We start from the raw sequence: 11,253 nt of genomic DNA, 5'->3' as shown, positions 1-11,253 counted from the left end.
AAGGCTTGATTTAAAGAGCACACAACCTCCAAAGACCTAAAAATAATCAATTCTTTAAGGGGTTCTGGAGCTTTTAAATATGTTTTTTAGAGCTGAAATCTGATGTGGATTATAAAAAGAAAACAGTACTCTAATAGCTTCCAGGGTTATTTTACATCACAGAATTACACAACTCCATGTGTAGACTGCATAACACGGTCAAAATCTGTGCTTCCACGTGTCCCTGTTGATTTCAGTATGACTTGAAGTGTTCATAACAGAAATAAAACTATCCTTAAAAAATGTTAGGCTGTAATATCACTGCTATTAGATGCATAGTATTAATGTACTCTGTGCAACACTGCAGAGTTTTCACTTTGGCCAAGATTTCCTCTGTGTCCAAAGGTGCTAGAGGCCTCCTGGAGGTGATCCAGGGCAGGTCTACTAAATGTGAGCATTCCTACAAAATGAAGGGATCACTACCTTTCAGTGCAATGTTTGAGGATATGAAATCCGAGGATCCAGAATTTAACATTTTTAATCAGGCCTAAAAACTAAGGGATTAGGGGAAAAAAAAGAACGACAGAATTTGAATGCATTAAAATTTAATTCAGTCAGCTGTTCTCTGGGGCTGGTTTCTCTTCACTTTTAGTTTTCTGGGCACTAAGACACTGGATCATAACAATGTCGACACGCTACAATTCCTAGTTTTCTTCCATTTCTGTAAGGACCAGAAATTGGCTTTAAAAATATTGAAAGCTTGTGATTCTTGTGAAAGTGGCTGAATTAAGAATTAAGAACAAAACTGTGAAGCACGGTTACAGAGAATCACAGAATCACAGAATCACAGAATGGCCAAGGATCATGGCCTCAAGGATCATGAATCTCCAAACCCCCTGCCACATGCAGGGCCACCAACCTCCACATTTGATACCAGACCAGGCTGCCCAGGGTCCCATCCAACCTGGCCTTTAACACCTCTGGGCATGGGGCATCCACGGCTCTCTGGGCAGCCTGTTCAGCATCTCACCACTCTCACAGTAAAAAATTACAATTCTGCTGAAATATTGACGGTTCAATTAAAGACAGTTACCTCAGTGGTGCTGTTTTTAGTTTCCAAGGGGGAATGTGCTCAGGCCATACTGGCTACATACATCAGGGTTTCTCCTCTCCTTAACTACTTGTAATGGTAGTAATGCTGTAATCTGTAGAACAACTGGGACTAGGAAAATATTTTTACAAAAGAGAAGTTCACTATTATGCACAAACCTGTCAGAGCATTAGCTTTGTATGTGCAGTGAAGAAGAAGAAATTCAGCACCCATCCAGGACACCAACCTTGGAGTTAGAGCTAAAGGCTTTTCAGTGTGTTTCCAATCACTAAGTCCTGACATTACAGAGAAGGGAACTTTTGGCAAGGAAAATTAAACTACACAAAAATGAAGCTGTTGTTTAGGGAAGTATTTTGCATAGCAATACAATCCTCTGACAAAAGTTGAAATATTCTGATTTCACTGAAGTATCATTTATCTGAAGAATTCAAGGGCATTTCAAGAATAGACCATTTAGTTTTGGTACTCCTAATCTGAAAGCTTGTAGTTTTTCTTATACATATAAATGAAGTAAAATAAGATGTTTCAGCATATCTTCTTTTTTTTTTTTTTAAATTCTCATTTTAGACATTCCAAAACATAGATGATTTTCTCCTAAGTAGAACAGAAACAAATGCTGGAATCTCAAGCTTTCTACAGGTTCTATTTCCTGTCTTCAGTGCAGCATTTGTTCCAGTTTGTCAGAAAAGAAAGACCATCTTTGGCTTAGACTCCCATTGGTGATGGGAACTAAACAGTGTCCTGGGAAGTGATTTAAAAACTATATTGTTGAGCTGCACTTCCAGCACTCCCAGGAGAGTGAAAAAAGACAGTGCCATGAAGGCAATAATGTCCATACTATGACTCTAAGTTTCTAAGAGTCTCAATAGCACTCAAAAATGCTGTCACAGAATGCTCAGTTGTATTAGATGACTGTTTTGTTTGGCATTCCCAAGCCCAGAGAACAAAAACAAACAAACAAGAAAATAAATAATGTCTTGAGCTGTACTAAAATAAAAAGACATACTCAGCAACTTAAAGAAAGCCTTTTGGTAGCTTTGTAGTTCTTGGGTGTCTCCAGCTTGCTCCCATAATTAATGGGAAGGTGGCATAAGGTCACAAAAGAGAATCTTTCTTCTCAATATGTAAAGAAATTACTGATTATATATTAACTATTAAATCAGCCTGCCTGATTACAGCTATGAGTTCGCACGGTTTGTTTCAAATGATAAACACACATGAAAACAAAGACATACAGATCTCTATGCATCGCACCACCATACAACAAACACAAGGAAGTTTGTGGTTAAACAGAGTTGCCAGATATTAAAAATTGATTATTCTACTTTATAGATTTGCTAAATCTATAAATAATTGCAGATGTTCCACCAACCATACATCTCTTTCTAGGGAAGCTGTTTACCAATTGTGAGAGTGCTAGCACACAATGGCAAATGAGTATTAAAAAACCTTTGTGGAAAATGATAGAAAAGTAACATTTCTTTTCATTATGTAGAGAGTTTTTAGCAATATTACTATCCTAAGTTTTCTGTTTCTATGGGGGGAGGGGTAGGTACAATATATTCAAGCCCTTAGCTTTTGCCTGTCTAACTAAATTCATAGATCCTGGCAAGCTTTGCTCATTTATCAGAACACTTTGCTCTGCTTGGTTTCACAGTAGCTGTGAAAAGGAGCACTGAAGCCGATGCACGACCACAGTTATTTACACATATAAAGAGATGGAGGCAAGAGAGAGCTTTCAAAGAGAGGGCTGGAGGTTCCCATCTGGAGCTGTAAATGAGAAGCTTTAGCCTCACACCACCCCACAGGGGACACGTGCACCAGTGCAATAATGTTTTCTATATATCTGGTTAAGCCAGCATTAGATTGAAAAATGCCAGTTTTCATCCACATGCCACCATCTCCTGAGCCCTCAAGCTTGTTCCCGGGTCTCATAAAATACTTGCTTCCACCTGTTTCCACCAGTATCCCCTAGAGTTTACCATGAATTTAATTGCCTGCCAGTTTTTATGTCTGCTTAAACTACAAGACCTTTAAATAATTTATATCCTAATTACTGTTCATCATTTTTTAACTAGAAGGCTCAGTTCCATTCACACAAAAGAAAATTCATGACATTTGTTCCAAGGAAATACTTTCAAGGAGCCACATAAAAATAGCAAGTGTGATCATGGTTTTGAAGAATGAACTTAGACTTACTTTCATAAAATATCATAAAAATATTAAGCATTCCCTCCTGATGTGGATCACAGACATTTTAGCACAGTTTCTATTAAATAAGTTCATAGTTCATGTGAAATGTAATATCTCTGATTTCTAAGAGAGCTTATTTATTGATCATCTCATTCAGGGTTACCATTCTGCTTGCCATTTTTTATTCCTTTTTCCCAGTCGGCAGGATTAAACCCAACTGATGTTTCAATCAATCTCTGCTAACACAACCTCAGGCTATCAAATTCATCTATGATAATTTAGAGCAGAAGCCAGCAGTGCCTCTGGGCCACAGTTCAGAATTAAACTTTTTTTCTTAAGAAGAAAGGGGAGGGAGAATTAATTTTCTTTTTTTTTTTTTTCTTTTTCTTTCAAGACTATAGTATTTCCAGGTACAAGTTAGCAATGCTTAAAGTTGCTCTATGATTTGTAGCTGGGCACTGGAGGGAGAGGGGAAATCATTCTAATGGAGTGTTATAAGTTTCTTGAGTTCAACAAGTTAATAGAAGACATACGTCTGGAATGATTTTGCTGTTAGCATTTTGTCTGAGAAATATACACAAAGGAAAAACAGAAGATGAAATTATAGGACAAGGGCAGACTGAAGGCTTTTGAAGTTTTACTGCTGCTACCAGGAATAGCTGTAACTCTTTTACAGGTTTATGGCATTTCTGTTAAGGGTATCCTAGCCAATATTTTAAAAATCTGACTGTGCACCCATGCACGATTGCTTCTCTGCTTTTGCCCAACTGGGCCTATTTAAGAGAGTAGAGGCCAAAAAAAATCAAGTGCTCTAAGCATCCAGAAGCTCCAAAAATGAATTCATTGTGAATTTGAAACATACGTGATTTTGTAGACAGAATTATCTGTTACAGGAGACATGGCTTGTTAAAAGATCTGCTTGAGAAAAGCAAAGGGCTAGATATTGAGCACTGGAGAAAATAAGAACAAAAATAATCTTTGAAGACATTCTTGTTTAATTTTACTCAAAGGAGCAGTGATAGGTCTTAATTTGTGAATAAATTCATATTCTGCCTCAATTCCAGTTCATCAATTAAATTCAATGCCTGATCTCCAAGTCCCTTTCTCAGAAAGCCCTCCAAGCACAACCTATCAGACAAACTGTCTGACCTCCAACGTTCAGAAATGCAACATCCATGATGAGAACAGGTGCTGAGCATCCTCACATTAAAACATTTTCACACGTGCATTCATGAAAATGGTGCTGTTTGCTTCATGCCTCCATGAATGTGTACTGAATGCTGGTGATGCTGCATTTAATCACATGAGAAGTGCCCCTGTAGTTGGGCAATTGGGGAAAGAGTGTATACAGCCCTAAAGTAGTTTCAAAAAAGACTATTGGCATTTCCCTTTCCTCAAAAATTGCAGCACTTGGAGAAAAATACAAAAAGAACTACCAAAAATAAAAGAAAAAATGAACTCACCCCAATACCCAGTACAGTCCATGATTAAATATTTAGATTTACAGAAGTCATTTCTCAGTTGACCATATTTATCTTGTTTTACTTGAATACCTCATCACATGTGAGCTTTGGCTATCCTCAGCTCAGGAAGCGTGATTACATTTTTTATATAATACTGAAAGATGTGGGAAAGATTTCTGAGCTGTCTTTGTTCCTCAGCGTTCACCAAAGGCCTAGCAGATACTCTGTTTTTTCCCCTCAGGAAAAGCAACATATGGAAATAATATGGGGCAGATCTCACTCCAAGATACTTTTATGGTCTTGGAAATCTGTCTGTTCAGGAGGCAAAAGTATTTATTGACAGAACCACTGTCAGCTACTAGCTTCTTGTTAAGACGACCAATTGTGTTCAGTCCAGTGTGAATACAGTGACCTCTTTGGCATGACACATCTCTCTTCCTATCTCCACTCAAAATATATCGTGCTCCTCTTGGTGTCTGTCAATCATCTGCAGCAGCTTACTGTTGTGCAAACACTCAGCACAGCGTAACAGTGAAACCTTTTAAAGACAGCTGATTTTCCACTTGGTTTTGGAGAGCTGTAGATGTGACAAAGATACAACGAGAAATCCACTTTCACATCTTCTGCCCCTGTTTGGAAGCATCTTTCCTGCAGAAGAATGCTTTGCGTGGCTTCAGTGGGATTAAGGGCCACAGTTTAAAGCTGAATGTAGAAAGAAGCTCACACCTAATTCAGGCATGCTCTTTGGATCATGAAGGGTAACAGGAAAGATTTGAACTGTCAAGTGGTATCTTCCGCTTTCATTGCACCTCTGCTTTAAAATGAGATTGCTGTACTCTGTGAAAGGTTTCATTAATGAGAATGTTGATGTGAATTCATAAAAAGGAAAGGACCATATGCAATCTGCTTAGCAATACTAATATTTCTCTGCCAAATGCTTCATCCCAATGAGTTCTGTAGCAATAAGGGAATTTTGGAGGAAGTTGCTGTAATAAATTACTCTTCCTGAGAGAGATTAGAGTCCTCTGATAGTGCCCATGTGTTGTAATATCCGTGGTCTACAACCATTTCATCATTCTGTGGTATCCTTTGTTGATTTACTGCTTAGCTAACAGTCACCAGAGGAAAAACTCGCTAATATTCCATAACTCACTTCACAGAGTATTATGTGTAACATCACATTGCAAGTTTCTTATAGACCAAAAGGCATGCCAAGCAGCAGGCCTCATTCGCAAGGAATTAAGCAGTATTGAAGCCCAATAGTCCTGTTCATACAGCATATTAACCGTGAGGATACAAGACTTCTATCACTTGAAGAGACAGAGACTCTGAAAATTATTTCATAGTTCTTTTTCAAGATAGAAGATCGTATCCCATTTCTCACAAGTTGCAATAAAAACCTAATTTAACAGACAGTTGGATATAACTTCAAAAATACATAGTATACGATGAGAAAAAAAAAAGCAGTTACTTACTTTTTTTGGTGCATGCTATGTCTTTTTCTTTTATGCAAAATTGTCCATGGAATATAAGCTATGGGACCCAGAATTCTGTGGGTATAAAAAAAAGAAAAAAAAACAACAAAACAACAATCAGGAAAACGATTTAGTTACATTAAAAATACAGTTCATTGAAAAAAAAAAATCACTTAATTTGTGTACTGCATCCACAATGTAAAGGTTTCTAATTTTCTTTAAGAGAACTGTGTCTAATCAGTGAATAAAAATTAGACTAACTCACTAGGAAAAGAAATCCATACATTTTCTAGAAGGTAATTCATCATTCCATTTTGCAGGTAAAACTTTATTTATGTTTTCAAAATCAGGAAAAAAAAGAATGATGAGTAGATGCTCATATGGATTTTCATTAGAGATAGATTGCTGACATAATTGGTTTGCTTCTGCCCTGAAATCTTATTCTCTCAAAGACCATTTTCTTTAATGAAAGTCTCATTGTCTGTCTCTAAAGAGTCCAATAACAAGGAAGCAATTTGTGCCTTTGCTTATTTGCTGTAGATGACTGCCTTAAAAGAATAGGACCAAAACAGCAATTCACCTATGTTTCTTGATGAGGCTCTGATGTGAATACTTGTTTGAAAGTTATACAAATAATAATATTTCTAATATTTCTGGTATTCATAGTTAGCTTTGTAATGTAAAACAATAACAAAGCCTTTCCATCCACCTAATTGTAGTGCTTAAGGATCGTATATCTTTTTTTCTCTCCTCATCTTCAAATCTCTCATGCACCAGGTACCCAAAATTGCTATGTGTGAGTTTCACTGGTATAATGTATTCGTGCTCTGAATACTCTCTGCTCACAAAAGAAAAAAAAAAGAAAAAAAAAAGTAAGTTACATAACTGCAAGATATATAAGAAATACAAAGAAAGACCAAGTAAAAAGATTCCCTTCCTTCTCCTTATTTTGTATGCAGAATTCACTCTACTGTAAAAGTGGATGCAGACCTAAAATTTAAGACACATACTTGTATTCCAAAACACCCATTTAATAATGGTTTCAAAGTGTTCTTCATCATTGATCGAACAGCTGTAGTGACTTTGTAGACTGGATTTGCTCACTGTTACATAAAGAATACTTTCCCTTTAAACAGATGAAACCAAGTGAAATAAAGGACAAAGAGGTGGAACATTTATTACTGAAGAGATATTTCATAATTGTCTTAAGGATTCCAGTTTAATCAAATTCACTTAATGTTATTGGTAGACCAATGCACCATGGATTTAATCAAACTGATACAGAGTTGTGGAAATCAGTGCTGGGCTTCCCCAGCTTAATACATTTTCATTGAAGTTGGATGTATTGGTTCCACACATGTTGACACTTCTAAAAATGAAAACATTAATAGCGTGGTAGAGTTGTAATGAAAATACACAGAGAAGATCCGGGATCAGCCTCATCATCTGCTACTGATACTTGGAGAGTCTGGGCCACTTCTGAGAGGGACATGGGAACCTGATGGCAATGCAAAGCTGAGCATCTGAGATGGAATAACTCTGCAGTCTGGGCTGGGCACTGGTTGGCTAGGAACCACTTTCCACAGGGAAAGAGAGAGGCTCTGGTGGGTAAGGAGAATGTGAGCTAGCTCTATGCCCATCTGGAAATACAGGCCACTGTAGAAAAGTGCCACATTAGAAAGAGTGCAGCCAGAAAGGGAGGAAAGAAGTTTGCTCCCTTCATTCAGCATTTGTGAGATGGTATTTGAAGCAAAGTCCAGTTCTGGATTCCCCAGTGAAAAATATGTTGACATACTGGGGAGTATCGGTGAAAGTGAAAAAATAAAGTGATGAAAAAAAAGGCATCAGGCAAAAGGAGGAACAGACTGCAAACAGTTTCTCAATGGGCAATTCACAGTTATCATCAACTGCACTTAATCTCTCAATTGTCATGGAATATTTTCAAGCAGGTTGTGATTTTCTAAAAATACGTCCTTACATATCTGATCTAAGGCAATTCACTGAGGTGAACAGAAAGACATTCATTAACAGGGATAAGATAATTTTTCTGGGAAGTAGCTATGGCTCAATGGATTTGCCAAAAAGAAATCTCTTAATTTAATAACATCAACAGAAAAAGGTGGAAGGATTATTTTATAAGGGTCATTCAATACTACCGCATCTCTGAATAGCATGTCGTAATAAATATTATTAATTCGTGTTAATATGTGGTATCCTTGGAGATGAGTTGCTTCTGTATTACATTGCATCCAGTGCTTTCTGTACTTTCTCTGTTTTTTCACTGTGGTGCAGATGCCCGCTTGTGTAATTTTGAACTTTGGTTTCTTCCAACATCTTAAGAGCCTGAAAAACCTTATGTCAAGAAAGCTCAGCTCTAAATTTACTAAACAGAAGGTTTGAGCTTGGCTAAATGCAATCACTTATGGACTACAGAGGACATTAGTGTGAAGAGTTCTTGCATTGTTATTGCTAGATCTATTCTCATTTAAATCTCTGCTATGTGATCGTGAAGCTCAGAGTAAAGCTGTAGAATGTAAACTACTTTTATGCTCATTCATTCATCTCAAGTATTTCTTCAATCTGAAATGCAACATTCAGAAAGTTAAGTGACATCTCATAGTAATCCCAGATGTGAAATGAATCCTCAGGAATCAACGTCATAAACACAACGGCCAACCATCCATTCTTCAAGACTGGGAAACGGGTCCTTACGTCTCTCAATGCAGACAGGCTCTTTCCAGACCTGTTTTCCAAGTGCATCACAGCACAGGCACAAAATTGTTTGAATTTTTTGTCATGGTTAATTGCTAGCACACTCCTTAACATGGATTCGTTCTCCACCAACCACATCTGCAAAATGCTTGGGATGGTATGGGACACAGTGTTAGATGAGGGTTACTTTCAGCAGGCAGTACAAGCCAAGGCCACCTCTGGAGGGATGAGCATGATCTAACCCTGCAGATGTGGGAAAAGAGCCTTTGTTGATTACATTTGCTTTGACAAAGTCAAATAGAATTCCTTTTTTTTATGAACATACCGAAGCTTTCCCTAAGATCTCAATGGCTAAATAATGCTCCAACACTGTAACTTCAGTATAAATGAAAGTGGTCATTTTGCATCTCTTTACTAATGAAGTAAAATGCTAATTTTACCAGGGAAGTGCAGCTGAGCACTGCTCTAAAATTTCCCAATGAAATATTCATCAGAATTCAACAATATAGAGAAAAGAGAAGAATAATATTGACTAGACACAACTGAATGTTAATTACTTGTCACATAGTGATTAATGTTTTTCTTTATATATATAATTATATGTAGGTACTACACTCCAGTATTACTATTCAGTAACAAAATTGACAATTTTCTGGGGTAATATGTTTACCATTCAACGGAATGAAAAAAGTGATGTATTGATTATTTTAAATTTGCAGCAGAGATCTCCCCTATGACTAATTGTGCATTCTGTTGTGCTTCCCATCTCTGATCCCTCTGCAGAGCTCCCATGAATCTTTAATTCCCTTCCAACTCAGAGATGCCAGAACCACTTTTCATCATCCAGTCCACTCCGCTGAATTCCAATGATCACTGCAAAACAGTGTTAGAATATATTTTTGGAACTGATTGTTTCACAGGTTACATTGTTCCACAAGCTATAATAAAAGAGCACTGTTTTACTAAACCACCCATTTGTCTTAAAGGGTTTACAAACACTCTTTTCTCTGGAAACTTCAAATATTTGGAAGCAATGTGGGAAAATAAAGGACCTTTCAGTATCAAAACTGGTGATTTGGAAACAATCTTTCCGTGGAACTGATCATTTTTAATAAGTCATTTCATTGCAGAAGTATTTCATTAAAATTTTAAGGAGAAAGTTTTCTACACATAGTGTGCTTTTATTCCTTTCTGATTAGTCCTTTCCTTCGCTGGTCGCAGCTCGTCATTTATTATTTACTTGTGCTTCTTTTTCTTGCCCATTTTTTGCAGAATCTTTCAAACAGTACTGTTCATACTGTACATGAATGCATCATGTCCACAAACTTTCTTTTCTGTATTCAGATAAACTTCATTGCTTCTTTCCTCTCTTTTGCATTGCTTCCTTCTTCGTGATGAAGTGCAAGAATAATGTAATGCAATTTTTCTTACAGCCCAATTGCTATATTTTTGATAAGTTTTAATAGGACAATTAATTTTGATAATGCTATAATGGAGTTATCATCTCCTTTGTGCTGGTTCTGGAAATAGTCAAGCTAGGAAAATGCAGTGAAACAGAGTTGATGGAATTCTCTTTCTGACAGACAGCAGGAAAAATAAACAGATCCTTTCCAACCCAAGCCATCCCATGAGTCTATGATTCTACTGTTAGCTTGGACTCATAGCAGGAAAAATAAACCCAACAGCACACATGTCAAAATCTGTGCATGGCACAAGCAATGGAGAGAAACTTGCAGGAAGAAAGTGCAGAATACTGAATATTTATATTGCAAGGTATCCTGCTCTCATAGATACGTACAAACCTCCCTTTGTCCTTTCTTTCTTTCCTTTAGCATCTTTATTTCTTGGTTGTCTTGGAGACGACCCATTCAAAACATTATAAATAACTTTATAAAGAACACACAAAAGTAATGTATTGAATTTAGCATCTACTGAATTACTCCATACCTGAGATTAAAACCAGAGGCAAATTTCATCATTTCATCAACATTTCCTTAAAGATTTTTCTTGTAACTGCAGCAATTAAACAGATTTTTAGATATGGAGCAGTAGACCCTGAAAGCATGGTTTGACCAGATGGGCACAAGCATAGAGACAAATAACTAATTGGCAGTAAATAAGGCTGCATGGTCCCTGCAGGAGATGAGTGACAGACCTCATGCTCAGAGCATTAACATGACAGGAATTCTAAAGGCTCGAAATTTATGTGTGCTGCTGACACGGCACACATGTGCACAAACACATGCAATTTCTTAATCAGTCCTGGCTCAATTTTCATGTACCAGCCCCAGGTCAGAAAGGGTGAATGCTTCCAATCAAT

At 37.1% G+C, this 11,253-nt stretch overlaps 1 long non-coding RNA gene across 1 annotated transcript in view; it reads right to left on the bottom strand.

Moving 5' to 3' along the window:
* Positions 1–11,253, bottom strand: part of LOC109367628 — a 173,445-nt gene that overhangs the window by 101,102 nt on the left and 61,090 nt on the right. Inside the window, exon 2 of the long non-coding RNA XR_002114870.2 lies at positions 6,222–6,296. This is a non-coding gene — a long non-coding RNA (uncharacterized LOC109367628). The remainder of the gene's footprint in view (positions 1–6,221; positions 6,297–11,253) is intronic.

The sequence above is a fragment of the Meleagris gallopavo genome, chromosome 5, assembly GCF_000146605.3.
Source record: "Meleagris gallopavo isolate NT-WF06-2002-E0010 breed Aviagen turkey brand Nicholas breeding stock chromosome 5, Turkey_5.1, whole genome shotgun sequence".
NCBI classification, from domain to species: domain Eukaryota; kingdom Metazoa; phylum Chordata; class Aves; order Galliformes; family Phasianidae; genus Meleagris; species Meleagris gallopavo.
The sequence above is the reverse complement of the archived record's forward strand: the minus strand, read 5'-3'. Positions and strand labels throughout refer to the sequence as shown.